The sequence below is a fragment of the Euprymna scolopes genome, chromosome 20, assembly GCF_053919585.1.
Source record: "Euprymna scolopes isolate OS-2025 chromosome 20, ASM5391958v1, whole genome shotgun sequence".
In the NCBI taxonomy this organism is placed as follows: Eukaryota; Metazoa; Mollusca; class Cephalopoda; order Sepiida; family Sepiolidae; genus Euprymna; species Euprymna scolopes.
The window spans coordinates 54,357,375-54,372,178 of NC_136501.1; positions in this window are offsets into that span (position 1 = coordinate 54,357,375).

Genomic DNA, 14,804 nt, shown 5'->3' on the forward strand with positions numbered 1-14,804 from the left:
ATATATATATATACTAGCAAAAGTACCCGTCGTTGACTGAGTTCAAAAGTAGCCTACAGGTAATGGACTCTGATTTATGAAAGTATGATAGGTTATGAAAAGGAACGGTTGTAAAGAGATAGCGTCGAATTTGGGGGTATCAAAACCAACGCAAAATATGATGAAAGTAAAACTAAAATAGATAAACCCCATAGTTTAATATACCATACTTGTTCACACTGAAACACTTATCATAATATTCTGTGGATCTATATTAAAAAACCTTGTTAAATTTTGTGAAATATTTCCATTCTATGGAGGTTAGGCGCGAACGAACACCCCATAATTTTATTATACCATATTTCTTCAAACTGAAACATAATTATCAAAGTATACTTACGCAGATAGATATGAAAAGTCTTTATTAAAGTTTGTGCCTATTTCCATTCTATGGAGGCCAGGCGCGAACGCAAAACCCACAATTTCATTATACCATCGCTATTTAAGTTGAAACATACTTATCAAAGTATTATAATGTACATCTATATCAAAAACACTTGTAAAGGTTTTTTTTATTTTTTTATTTTCTATTTCCATACTTTGTGGATCGGGAGCGAATGCAGACCCCCACAATTTTAATGAACCACCATTCTGCCAGATCAAACATACCCATTCCTGTGTCTCGATACATCTTTTATCATTATGTGTAATCAGGTTTTTTTTTAAATAGTCAACCATATAGGAGACTATTCCTGACCACACACACACACGCACACACACACACACACACAAAGACATTCAGCTTCATATTATAGACATTACAATAGAAAACCGCGACCATGAAAAGTAATATGGTTAAGCTTAAACATGGAAAAGTAAAAATCTAGTTGTTACAGATATTCTAGTAAAAAATATAATAAATGTATAGCTTAAAATATTGCAGCATTAAGAATTGATTATATAATATTACATATAAATTGAAATAAAAAATATTGCATTCAGCTAAGTCCAAGATACATTTAGATTAGTTCCAAATAATTATTTTTTTTTTGCTAAACATCTCTTTCAACCTATTAAAACTTCGGTACATTTTTTAAAGATCCGTTTCCTTATGGAGAAACAAGAAGTTAGATAGTCTTGAAAGGAATGAATAAAAAATAAAATAGCTATGAAGAGTATTGTAAGATAGCGCATAGGAGGGCGTGGGAAGATGTCAGCGGCAGAGAAAGATGGGTGGCTTGCGGGGAGATCACCAGCAGCAGCAACAGCCGAAAAACGGGCATATGAAAATTAGGAAGTGTCTGCGAGAGGAATGAAGAAAAAGGAGAAAAATGCAACACGAGAAATAAAGTTGGCTCTCGAAAAGAATGGACGTATAAAGCGAAGATGGAAAATGGCTGGCTGCGGTCTGCGTGCGGTCGGGGGTAGGAGAACAGTAAACTAGATAAAATTGACATGAGGCAGCCAGAGACTTTTCCACGTAATGCCGAAATTAAAAGTAATAAATACGTTTGTTATGATGGGGAAAATTCCGACCCCGATTCTCTTGTTTATTTTTAACGGCAACTTTACAGTATAAGTTCGTGGCTGATTGCTGTATGTATATATATTTTTATTTATATATATATATATATATATATATATATATATATATATATATATATATATATATATATATATATATATATATAGTCTTGGAATATTTTAACCTTTAAAACATTACAAAAAATTTTATTTTTTATCATTCGTTAGAAAACCATTTAGTCAGTAACTCATTCAATCACCTGCAATCACTGCATCAACTTACTCTCTCGAATTCACTATAGTACCAGTAATAATTTATTTTAAGGAATCATCAGCTGTTTACCATGAAATACTGTTTCGGAGGGACATGTATATATATATATATTTAAATATATATATATATATATGTATATATATATATATATATATATATATATATTTAAAAGAGTGTAGCCATAACTTTATATATATATATATATATAACTTTATATATATATATATATATATATATATATATATATACATAGTCACCCACATAGTATTTTTTTCACTGTTTCACAGCTACTCAGTATATATATATGTATGTATATATATATATATATATATATATATATATATATATATATATATATAAGGGGAGATAAAAAATTAAAAAGACAGGGAAAAGTGCTAAATACGTTAGTAGAGCTAAATATGTTTTTATTATTCCAAACTCGGGATATTTACTTAAAAACTTAAGTTGTTTCAATAGACAGGACAATAAATTATCCTTCCGATCTTATCAGATCGTCTGACCAGATCGGCAGGATAAATATGTGACAATCCACCAACATTCACTAATATATATATATATATATATATATATTGAAAAAAGGTTTATCTTTGTAATCTAGCACTTTGTTGTAATTCCTTCCCAAAAACAGTAAACAAATATATATATATGTATATATATATGCATATATATATATGTGTGTGTTTGTGTGTGTGTGTATGCATAAATATATATATATATATATATATATATATATATATATATATATATATATATATATATATATGTTGGTGGATTGTCACATATTTATCCTGCCGATCTGGTCAGACGATCTGAAAAGATCGGAAGCATAATTTATTGTCCTGTCTATTGAAACAACTTACAAATTTTTAAGTAAAAATCCCGAGTTTGGAATAATAAAAACATATTTAGCTCGACTAACTTATTGAGCACTTTTCCCTGTCTTTTTAATTTTTTACCTCCCCTTATATATATATATATATATATATATATATATATATATATATATATATATATATATATACTGATGAGCTGTGAAACAGCGAAACAATACTCTATGTGGATGAATATATATATATATATATATATATATATAAGGGGAGGTAAAAAATTAAAAAGACAAAGAGGGAGAGAGAGAGAGAGATTGGGTGTGAGTTCTTGCTTTCATATCCGTTAACATATCTACATAATGAGATGTTTTATCTATAAAGTCTAGATCAATTTCTGTAAGAGATATTGAATAGGAAAACGTAATTGAGAAAAACAACGCAAATTTTAGCCAAATTCCATAAAGTTATTTCAGCAAAATAGGGCCGTTTCAAATGCACAATGTGCTTCATTCCATCCAAGGCTACTGCTAGAACAAAATGTCAATCGTCTATCCACACACCAGCGCCTAATACATTGGGCTGTTTTATCGATAAGGAATCATTTGGCTTTGAAGACCGTAACAGAAAGTGTCCCTAATCTGCATATAATCAAGTTTTTAGCACTTTTTTATTTGATGAACACGTCAGTAATAAACTTATTTGGATCTAACAAATAAATAATTAAATGAAAATTTAGATTTATTTTAATAATGATTTTATAATAAGAATATTTTAATTTAATAACAAAATCTACGTAATTGTGTATCTATCTATATAAATATTTAATCCATTCATATATGATCTATCAATATAGACCCATCTGCCAGTTTGGTAGTTCTCGTTCGAAATTTCCAGCGATTCCATTTAGCTACAAGCAATATCTCTCTAATTTTCTTCTCTGTCTCTGTCTCTTCTCTGTCTCTGTCTCTCTCTCTGTCTCTCTCTTCTCTCTCTCTCTTTCGCGTCTTCGTCTCAACGCGTCGCTCTATCTTCTTCCTTGCTACTTGCTTATCTCTTCCCAGCGCTTCCATTCGCTATCGATACCATTTTATTTCGCAACGCTTTCAGCCAATTCATAGCATTTGACCAACTGCCAACCGCCGGCAGCACCGTCCATCGACATTTTCTTCGATTTGAAAACAAAACGGATTTTTCTGCGATGCAATGAATGACTCCCATTCTTGCTCTGCTCATTCGTCTAGCGCGTTAAACACATCGTGAACAGCAGTTGCCAGCCTGACTTGGCAATGATATTATTCTTATTAACCGGCTGTATATCACACACACACACACACACACACACACACACACAGAGAGAGATTTACAATTGTACAGAACTTCAGCATACACCTATATTATTATACGAGTGACGTTCGAAAATTAATGTCTCCTATTTTTTCATTGCGCCCGATTGGATCAGACAGGATTAAATATTGCATTGTTATGATGACTTAGCTTTTGTATACATGCCCTTAGTGTTTAATCTCTCTTTTGCAGATATTGACGGTGTGAACAACCTCTGTCATGGGCGTGCATCAACAGAAGAGATGCGGCATTGAATTCCTCCATGCAGAAAATACTGAACCCATCAACATTCATCGGCGCCTGTTGAACGTTTACAGAACCGACGCAATTAGTGTCAACGCAATTAGAAGAGGTATTTGTCGATTTCAAAGTGACGACATAGACGTGAGTTACAAAGCGTGCTCTGGACACACAGGTACAACCACCGCCTTGCTTCTGACACAAGTGCATTAAGAATGGTCGTGATGATGTAGATAAATAAATTCCGAACACAAATGAAATTCTGATGATATCACTCCCGTCTTCGTAGGTCTTCAACTTTCTTACTTAAAAATCGATGCATTATTTTTGGAATGATCTTTATAATAACTAAAATGCATTCTCTATTAAAAATGGTGTAAAATATTTGTGCTTCGACGGTGGTTTCATCCGGATCAATTTCATAAAGCCATATCACCATGTCAGTTATTTAGTTTTCCGAATATAAATTATTGTGGTTGGATTATTTTGTCCACTGTTATCTTCATCTTCATAGTAGTTGTTGATTCACCACGTTTTGGCCAACTCATCCTCTGACCTTCTTCAGGTGCTTAACTTTGACGGAACAGGAATGCCGAGTCTTCTAACTGTATCCCAAGTAATTACTACCTTCCATGGGTGTTGTTGTCTCACCACTTTTAGGCCAAATAATACTCTAGCCTGCTTTGGGTAGGATTGGAACCGCTATCTCCAGACAATTATCACCTGAAACGGTAGACTCAACGCCCCTATTCACAGCGTCGCAGGTTCCATCGCGATTAACCACCTGAAGAAGTCCAGAGGAATAGTTAATAGCAACATGGTCAAACACCAATGAAGATGAGAATAACAGTTTGCAAAAAAAAAAAAAATCAATACACAATTTAGATAGCCTTATCTCAAAAGATTAAAAAATAAAATAAACTATTTCAAGGATCAGAGTTCATATAAAAACGGTGTTTTAATTTAATTTAAAGATCTCTTTCTCCAACTTTACAACATGGCAAGAAAGAAGAAAAGGAAGAAAAGAAAGAAAACAACACACTGAAGATGGAGTATACCTCTGAAATATATTTGTGATAAATTTCAAACAAGTGAAATATTTGTTTATTTTCCTAATATTACGTTGTGATTTGGCTTTCAAGCGCACTTGATGCGTATTTTGTTTTATTCATATTGAAACAGCGTTTCTATATGAACTTTCATCTTTGACGTTATTCTCGCGTTGCCTACGCACCGTTCAAACATTTAAAAATACAACCGTTAGAAACAACGCGCGGCTCTTTGTAAATAGACTTCTTTCACCAAATTTGCAACATGGTAAGGAATAAGAAAAGGGGAAAAAGAAACAACACACTGAAGATGGAGTCTACCTCCGAAATATATTTGTGATAAATTTCAAACAAGTAAAATATTTGTTTATTTTCCTTATATTACGTTGTGATTTGGCTTTCAAGCTACTTGATGCCTATTTTATTTTATATAAATTATTATTATTAATATTTTATAACTTAAAGAAAAACATAAATGCACACCGTTGATTTTTTTTATTTACAATGCAGGACTATTTTTTTTAATCAACTTATACGGCGGGGGTTGTCTGACTTGAGATTTGGTATCACGCTTCTACCCACCATTTGGAATAGCTTCATCCGATGGCTAGAAAAATCACGGTTTCACACGCTAATTTTCTGTGACGATGTAGATTTTTATTTACACAGATTCAAATAAATGCACATTGGACTTTATTAGTACTCACTAGTCGCTTTCACACAGACCATCATCTAAGAATACTTTTCGAAAACAGCCTGTGGTGTTCCCTGGAGTCCGAGTGACAAAAAATCTCTGTATATTTCCAGTATTCTCCACAAAGGTAAGAAGTTGGATTACTTAAGGGAATGGCTCAACAAGAACTTGTTTACATTGGGCTTGGAGGGTACCATATTGTAATCAAACGGGAAGCAGACCAGTGTAACAGTGTCCCACAGGCGGGCACTTCTGGGAAAGAAGCTTTGTTCATTAAATATGCGTTTAGATTAAGGCACAGATAGAAAGTGGGGGAAATTGTTGATAGTGGTTGTAGCTAGTCGAGTGTTTTTGTGAAGGTTTTGCAAGAGAGGCATAGATTGGAGCTCAGAAGAGCACTTAGCGAGAAAATAACGATAGGGCAAAGACAGGCTGGTAACGTCTCTTCTCTGGGAAAGATGTTGTAGGGAAGAAGAAGAAGAAAAGGCATCACTTACTAGTTTTTGAAGCCGATTTTGAACTCTATCAAGGCAGAATAAGACGAGTCGAACATTTAAGTATTTTAAGTTTTTATTTGTTTGCACGTTTAAAATGTATAGTAGACACCTCCTATTATCTATATTCTACCATTTTAAATTAATTTATTAGTGAAATATTTATTGAAATACTTTTTACGTGCATAAAATTATAAGTAACTTAATTTTATGCACGTAAAAATATTGCAATACATATTTAAATAATAAATTAATTACAAACATTACGTCCCAAAAATATGGGGCGACTAGAATATAAACAAAGGGCAGATAACCTCTCCCTTTAAAGCACTCAGTGTGTGAAAAAAAAAGAAAACACCACAGACTCGCCTATGAAAAAATAAATAAATAAACAATCTATCATTTTAAATGATTGTCTAGTTATATTTTAAGTTATTGTTTTGAAATATGTCATATTTAAAAAAATAATTTGTGCTAAGTAAGTTACGATATTGTTTATAACAAGTTAGCATGTGGGTTTTGAAACTCCGATGAAATCTATATATCTATAAAAGTGAGAATATGTGTATGAGGACAATTCTCAACCTATATACTCAACGATTTTTTTTTATCTACAGACATGAAATTTGGTATGTAGAGTATTTAGACACGTGGGAAAAGTTTTACTCCGTGTTCATCCGGAAAAAGGGCTGCTCGGGGGTCAAAAGTGAAAAGTTGGTACATGGGAGACCACCGGGTTTTTTTTATCTGTTTTCAACTGTTTCATGACTGCGCATGCGTGGTCATGAAGTATGACAGCTTTCTTGTGTTAAATATGAGTTGATTTGAAAACACTATTTCAAAATCATGCCTCGTGCTGTGTTAGTGATTGTACTTGACTCACTATCTTTAGCTTTTGGTTTCGATCTCAGCTCGAGTATTTATTTTTGTTACTTACAAGTAGTGAACTGTTTAGAAATACAAATAATACTCGCATTCGCATGTCTCAGTTTCTTTACATGTTTTTTTTTTGTTTGTTTTTACTTTTTAAAGAATTTAACGTTGCGTTTAATACCTATGGTATTTCTGTTTATAATAAATAAGAATTGTTCATTAATTAAAATATAATATTTATGCGGATTTAACGACCGTGTAACTCGGGAGCCTACTAGTAAATTAATAATTTAAATATATATTAATTTGTCCATGATACGTGTAAATTTCATTAATTGTTATATAAATGGTTCCATAAAGCGGCACACCAAATAAATGACGTCAGACCAATCTTATGCACGGAAATGTTTTCTTAGGCATTCCTTCACGATATTCAGTTTCTCAATAGCGACAAATTCTAGAAGCCATTCATAGCCAAACAAGTTCATTTCTCAAGCCTGACAGTTCTTATTTAAATCGACCTCAGATTTCGCTGGCGTTTAGGTCGGTAGTCATCGTCTGCGGCACAATAGCGCTTTAAAGGCGCGAGTGTCAGAAATGATATTTCAAATATAGACGACTTCGACTCGATAAGAGTTCGTTGGAAAACACTCACGGAAAAAAGAAATATGATGCTTCTCGCTCAGGTTGCTTTCCACCTCAAAACTAGACTACATGGTGTGAATTGGTCAACCCACGCATGATAACGAAAATGCGTAAGTGTATTTAACAATGCGTTTATTTGACAAATATATAAGTCCATATATTTAATTTGTATTGTTTGGATTATTCGGACTAGTGTTTGCTTCCTGTTTTAACAACGTTTCGGTGAAACCTCTGAGTTTCTTCAGGTGTATAATGTCGAACTCGGGAATCTTTCTGTCGAACTTAAGAATCTGTAAGGAAACTTAGAAGGTTACGCTTTATTTAAACTACAGGCGAAGCATGCTCTTGTTATGTCAAACATGACCGAGTAGAAGTCCTAAGTAATTCGCACTTGTGTTCAGAGTGTCGCCCGCACTGAAGATTGAACCTTCAATGTCGAGAGGAGCGTCACTTGCAAATTAATTTTACCAAGAACTTTATCCCTTACGCCACAGTTCTCGCGGATATCAAAATAAAATTGAAAATAACTTTAGACTTTTATCCGGTTACTAGCCGGGGTACCCGGCGTTGCCCGAGTGTTTGTTTCCGGGACGGGGGGGGTTAAAAAATGTTATGGTAGGTAAGTAAGAAGGATCAAACCCGGAGTCATGAGCAAAAGTAGGAAAATAAAGTGTGAAAAAAAAAAAAAACATCTGCAACGTTAACAGTTCGGCCACCAAGAAAAGTTCATTCCAGTTGTTTAGGAAAAAAACGACTACGGTAGGTCGGCGCGAACGTGAAAATATAATGTGAATTGTCCAGCACGCTAACCACTACGCCACAGAGCACTGCAGCTTAGTTTGGTGATTTTAAATAACTTCACATGAAAGAACTACGAAGCCAAACCGGTGTTCTCTTCTCAACTGTTCCTTGTGAACGATCCCCAAACGGTGTTAAGTGGTGGCAGGGGGAGGAGGAATTTATTAGAGAGAAAATATTTTACCACTTCCATTGATCTTAACCGATTTTGGCCGTGACTTCTCAGCAGAAAAAGTATAGAAATCTAAGATTATCGAGGAATTTGAGAAATAATAAGCCTATAACACACCTCAGATATTGTTCTTCCGTTTGTGCATATTATATTTGCATGAAATATCTTGATTTTTAATCCTATTAAGGTCAAAATCAGACGCGAAAAATGAGTTCATTTTATTTATATAGATAGAAGAAGAGATTACTGATGGAATAAGAGCATGCTACCCCTGTGGATAAAATAAAGGATTTCGTTTAGAAAAATTCCCGAGTTTGACAATATACACTTGAAATAGGTTATCTAGGTGTTTTTTATATACTTTTTGAAATAAATCGTAGCAAATTATGTGATTATATTATACTGCGACAAAAACAAATGAAAATTGTCACGTCAAAGGCAAAGTTTTCTAAAACTTAAACGTGACAAACCAACAAAAAACGCTAAGCCAACAATAAAATTGCAAAATCAAATATAATATAGGATGCGACTATAAAAGTGTCGCCCTAAAGAAAACAACACTACAGCTTTATCTTAAAACTGTTATTCAAAAATTCAAGTCAGGTAGCTTGATTATGTAGTAGAACTGATAGCAATTCAATGTAGCCGACTTCAGCCTCAATCATCGCCTCAACACAGGTTCGGAACTGGGCGCATGCGTTTTCTACAAGTGCCGGTAGCACCTCGGCGGATGATGGCGATCAGGTTGGTTTTAGTGTTATGGGAGGTCATGTTGGTGATGTTCTCAACGTATGATAAAACGAAGTAGTCCAACAGGTTCAGATCGAAGAAGGAGGAGGGCAGTGAAAGAAGGGTACAAAGTTGTAGCACTCCTTCTGAAGCCAAGTCTGGGTCTCTTTGGACTTGTGGGACCGCGACGAGTCCTTCTGCCACACCCAGGGTCTGCCAGAGGTAACATGATTGCAGCAAGGAATCGCCACACTATTTATTACAGCCAGGTACGCTTTACTTGTTGACTTTCAAGCTGACTTCGTAAATGTGAGTTAGCATGATGCGTCTCTCACTTAAACCCACACCAAAGACGATAACCCTGGCCGAAAACTTTGTTTTCATCACCCTGGCCACGTCTTTGTTATTCCTGGCAATATATATATATATATATATATATATATATATATATATATATATATATATATATATATATATATGATGAAAATAATGGAAATAGTATTCCGACAAAATAGAGAAAATAAAAAGGAACAGACCGTATTATGTGTTCATCAACGTTTCGTCTTTATTTCGAGACTTCCTCTGGATGAATGAGATTAAGAAACCAAAAATATACCAGTACAAAATATTTGAAAATGTTTCACGTGCACAGTATGACGCAGTTCTATTACAAAGAAACGGAAAATTGATGTTGGAAATTCAAAAAAGGAGGGGGGGGGCTGGCGCTGATAAAGAGAAGGAAATTTTAGTGACGTCATATAGTCGTTAATTTAATTTAAAACTATGAACGCAACCCAATAGAATATAAACTTGCGTTCATAGTTTTAAATTAAATTAACGACTATATGACGTCACTAAAATTTCCTTCTCTTAAACAGCGCCAGCCCCCCTCCTTTTTTGAATTTCCAACATCAATTTTCCGTTTCTTTGTAATAGAACTGCGCCATACTGTGCACGTGAAACATTTTCAAATATTTTGTACTGGTATATTTTTTAATTTCTTAATCTCATTCATCCAGAGGAAGTCTCGAAATAAAGACGAAACGTTGATGAACACATAATACGGTTTGTTCCTTTTTATTTTCTCTCTCTATATATATACAGGGTGTCCGTAAAGTTACTATACAGTCTTATTATTTTATTGTACTATATTTGTATTAATAGTTAATATTTATTTTTTTACAGGTTTATTTAATCAAGCATGCCACGCAAGCTAACTTTGGAAGGAGGAGGATCCTGATCGCAGGTTTCAGTTTTGCGAACAGATCGTCAGGATGTGTGAGGACTGTATAGTAACTTTACGGACACCCTGTATATATAAACTCTTCTATTCTAATAGTTTCTTCCTTCGACCTGCTAGACTTTGGAACTCCCAACCTGTTTCTTGCTTCCCTGACTGTACTGACAAGCAACATTTTAAATCATTTTTTAGCATCGTTAGTGAAAAACATCTTTATCATGTGCTCTTTGCCCCTTCCATTTTTAATGTATGTTACGCATTGAAAAAGACCAAATACAATTCTTTTGAAAACCAAACTGTTTTGCTTTCAAAACGACACCATTTGCGAAATGTTGCTTTAAATAGGCAAATCTTGCAACCCTGGACAAGAATATAAGAATAGCCTTTCTTTTGATGAAGCCTCGTTTTCGAATACAATAATAATAATAATAATAATAATAATAATAATAATAATAATAATAATAATGTGAGAAAGAAACCCGCAGTAATTTCGACGTATAGCGAGTCTGCACGGACGAAAGATGTCAACAAAACATTATGACAAATAGCGAAATTTAAAAGTAACGGGGCAAAAGCAAGTGCTACAGTGAATGAATAAAGGAAATATTTTCTCCTCGATTTTATTATTAAAATCAGTCATTTGTATTGAACTATGTACCACAATATTACGTTTTTTTGGTATATATTCGTACTTATAATAGTATCTCATTCTGGTCGGTTTTATATTTAAAATACGATGGTAATTATTTTCTACAGAAATATAAATAAACTCATATTTGCTGTATACTATTTGTTTTGTTTTTGTTTTGTTTTTGTTTTGTTTTTTGGTCCAAAAATATTTTTGCACCGTGAAGACAAATATTAGCTTTATCAAGACATATTTTTTATTAAGTACATTCATCATTCCATGGCATTTTCTCCGGGTCCTGCTTGTTAATTATATTCTAAATCTAGTAGAAAATGCACATACTTTCAAAAGATATGCAGACAAAATAGATGGAGGGTTCTTAGCGTTTTGACAAACGCCTGTAAAATATCGAATTCATTAGCGAAAAATATCCTGAATTAAGAAGAACCCGGGAAGATCAAATACAATATCATCAATAACATTATGGAGTTAATTGCTTTTAACGTGCGGTATTGAACTGTGTTGACCTGTGTTCTTCGATAACAATAGATCGGCACGAGTGTGGAACATGTAATAACTACAAAATCTGTTTGTAGAGCCAGATCTCATCTAATATATAAACGGTTGTATGTCGTTCTCTATGTCTGTCGGTCTCTTTCCATATATTCAAACACTCCCTCGTCCGAAATTAAAAGTCGCAGAGTTGCGCTGGGATCCTCAAGTGATTGAAAATTTTATGGATCGTTCTTTTATAGGTCTTTAGCCGCTTAATATGGTTTTTAAGGGTCAGAAATGGGTCCAAATTGAAAAAAAAATTTACATTTATCACAGTGTAAATTTAATTTTTCATCGGTTTATATGCGTGTCATGTTAGTAGAGTAATGCTGTCACCAGCCACAATTTCAGTATCGATTCTAGTTGGTGACACCTAAATACTATATCTTTTTTAGTCCCCCGATTTATCGGAGACAGACCTATGTTTATAATGGCTTCCGTGCGTCCGTTCTTCCGGACGATTGCCAGAAAACCGTCCATTAATTTTTCCTGAAATTTTGCCACAAATTGTATTTCATTAAATAGATGTGCACAGTAAAAAAAATGGGGGGGAGGGAATTCCCGTTGCGTCCCCAGGGGCTCAAATGAGGTGAAAAATGCCCCAAAATGACCCAAAATGACACGTTTTGCCCTATAACTTTTGATACATCGGTTATACTTTTATGAAACTTAGCCAAAATTTGAAGCCGAATTGTTCTTAATGTAAATTTAGTATGGGTAGTCCAGGCAAAATTCTGGTTCGCGTCCCCGGGGACTTTTAGTGCTAAAAACTCCCCTTTTTGTGGCTCTTTTTTCATATTTCTCAACAAAAACTTGATATGTTTATAAAGTGTTTTTTCACGATGGTCAACTCAAATATACATGAGTTAAGGCCTGAAACTGCACCGTTATCCATTTACATTGGGATTCGGCGTCCTCAGGGGCTCAAAGGAGGTAAAAATGCCTCAAAATAGCCAATAATGACACTTTTTGCTCTATAGCGTTTGATCCATCCATTAGATTTTCCGGAAACTTGGCCAAAATGTGGAGGCCATTGTTCCGAATATAAATTCAGTATAGATGACCCTGGTAACATTCTGCTTCGAATCCCTCTGGGACGTTTAGCGCTAAAAGATCATGCCTTTTTGGAGCTCTTGTTTCATATTACTCAAATACTTTATATGTATGTCTATATACTGGTTTTCCATAGTGCTGAATTCAAATATACATGTCTTAAAACGGGAAACTGCACCGTTTGTCTATTTTCACTCGGATTCGGTGTTCTGAGGAGTTCAAAAGGGTCACAAACGCCCCAAAATTACTAAAAAATGACACTTTTTACCCCATAACTTTTGCCCTATTTTCTGAAAAAAAATTTTCTGAAATTTGGCTAAAATGTGAAGGCAACTTTTGCCCTTCATACTTCTCACATTCGTCATTTCTTCACCATTTTCTGTGGTTTCATCTCGCATGCAGCACCAGAGAGGGGTAGCCACTTACGCATGGCTTGTTACTTTTGAAATCACGACTCTATAATAATATATACGAAATTTGGACAAATTAAAATATCATATTAAGCGTATTTTACGCCCGGGAAAAACCGCCCCCCCCCGCTAGTAACTACAAAATCTGTTTTTAAAGCCAAATCTCATTTGGAATAAAATTTAAACAGAACGATCGCGACATGAGAACAGAATGAACTTGAATTGTTTTTTTATATTTTTTTTATTTTATTATATTTTCATCACAAACAAGGCACATTGCAACTTTGGTGTAGGGGGCTACTCTCAGGGGCAGCAACTACTGGGGCACTATGTTGGGATTTGGCCAGCAAGATGTCGGTTCACATTACACTTGAACTTCTGCATGTCAGTACAGTTAGGGAAGCAGGGACCTGGAAGGGAATTCCAGAGTCTAGCGGTTCTGGGGAAGAAACTACTGGAGTAGAAAGATCTTTTACATCTAGGGATCTCTACTGTGTGGAGGTGGGATTTAGCTGCCTGTCGGGTTTGTCGTGGGGGCACAAGTGTCTGCAGTTCCTCAGGGCATTTACCATTAAAATACTTGTAGAACAGGCAGAGGGATGCAACGTTTCGTCGATGGGACAGAGGCTGAAGCTTAGATGCCAATTCAGGGCCTATCAGATTGGCGACTCTCTTTTGAACCTTGTCTAGGAGCGAGAGACTAGCAGCAGATGCACCAGCCCAAATGTGACAGCAACACTCCATACATGGGCGAATGGTGGCCTTATAGAAGTACAGGATACTTTCAGGTGTCAGTAGTTTTCTAGCACGGTAGAGAGAGCCTACCTTTTTCGCAGCGGCCCTGGCAATGTTTTCAATATAATTGTTCGAACTACGACCTCTCTTCCTTCTTCTCTCTATTTTTCTCTTCCAGTATAATTTAAATAGTAACAATCCTGTGATCCTATTTCTTATCTTTAAATTGAAATATTCTAATCTTTTTGTTTATAACTAATTTTATTGCCTGACTCTAATATTTAATTATTCAAAAAGCAGGGAAGTAGTAATTTTTAGCTCCATACATCAAGTGGCTTCATGCTTTGTCTGGAGCGATTTCTATGAAAAAAACTTATCAAAGACAGATTGTAGTGTCATTATCAGACATGATCCTAGCTGATTAGTGGGAGGCATTCAGCCAGTTTCACAAAATGGCAAACGATGTTTTGCGTGAGGTTCACGATTACGACATAGAACCATATTTGTCTGAAGACAGTCG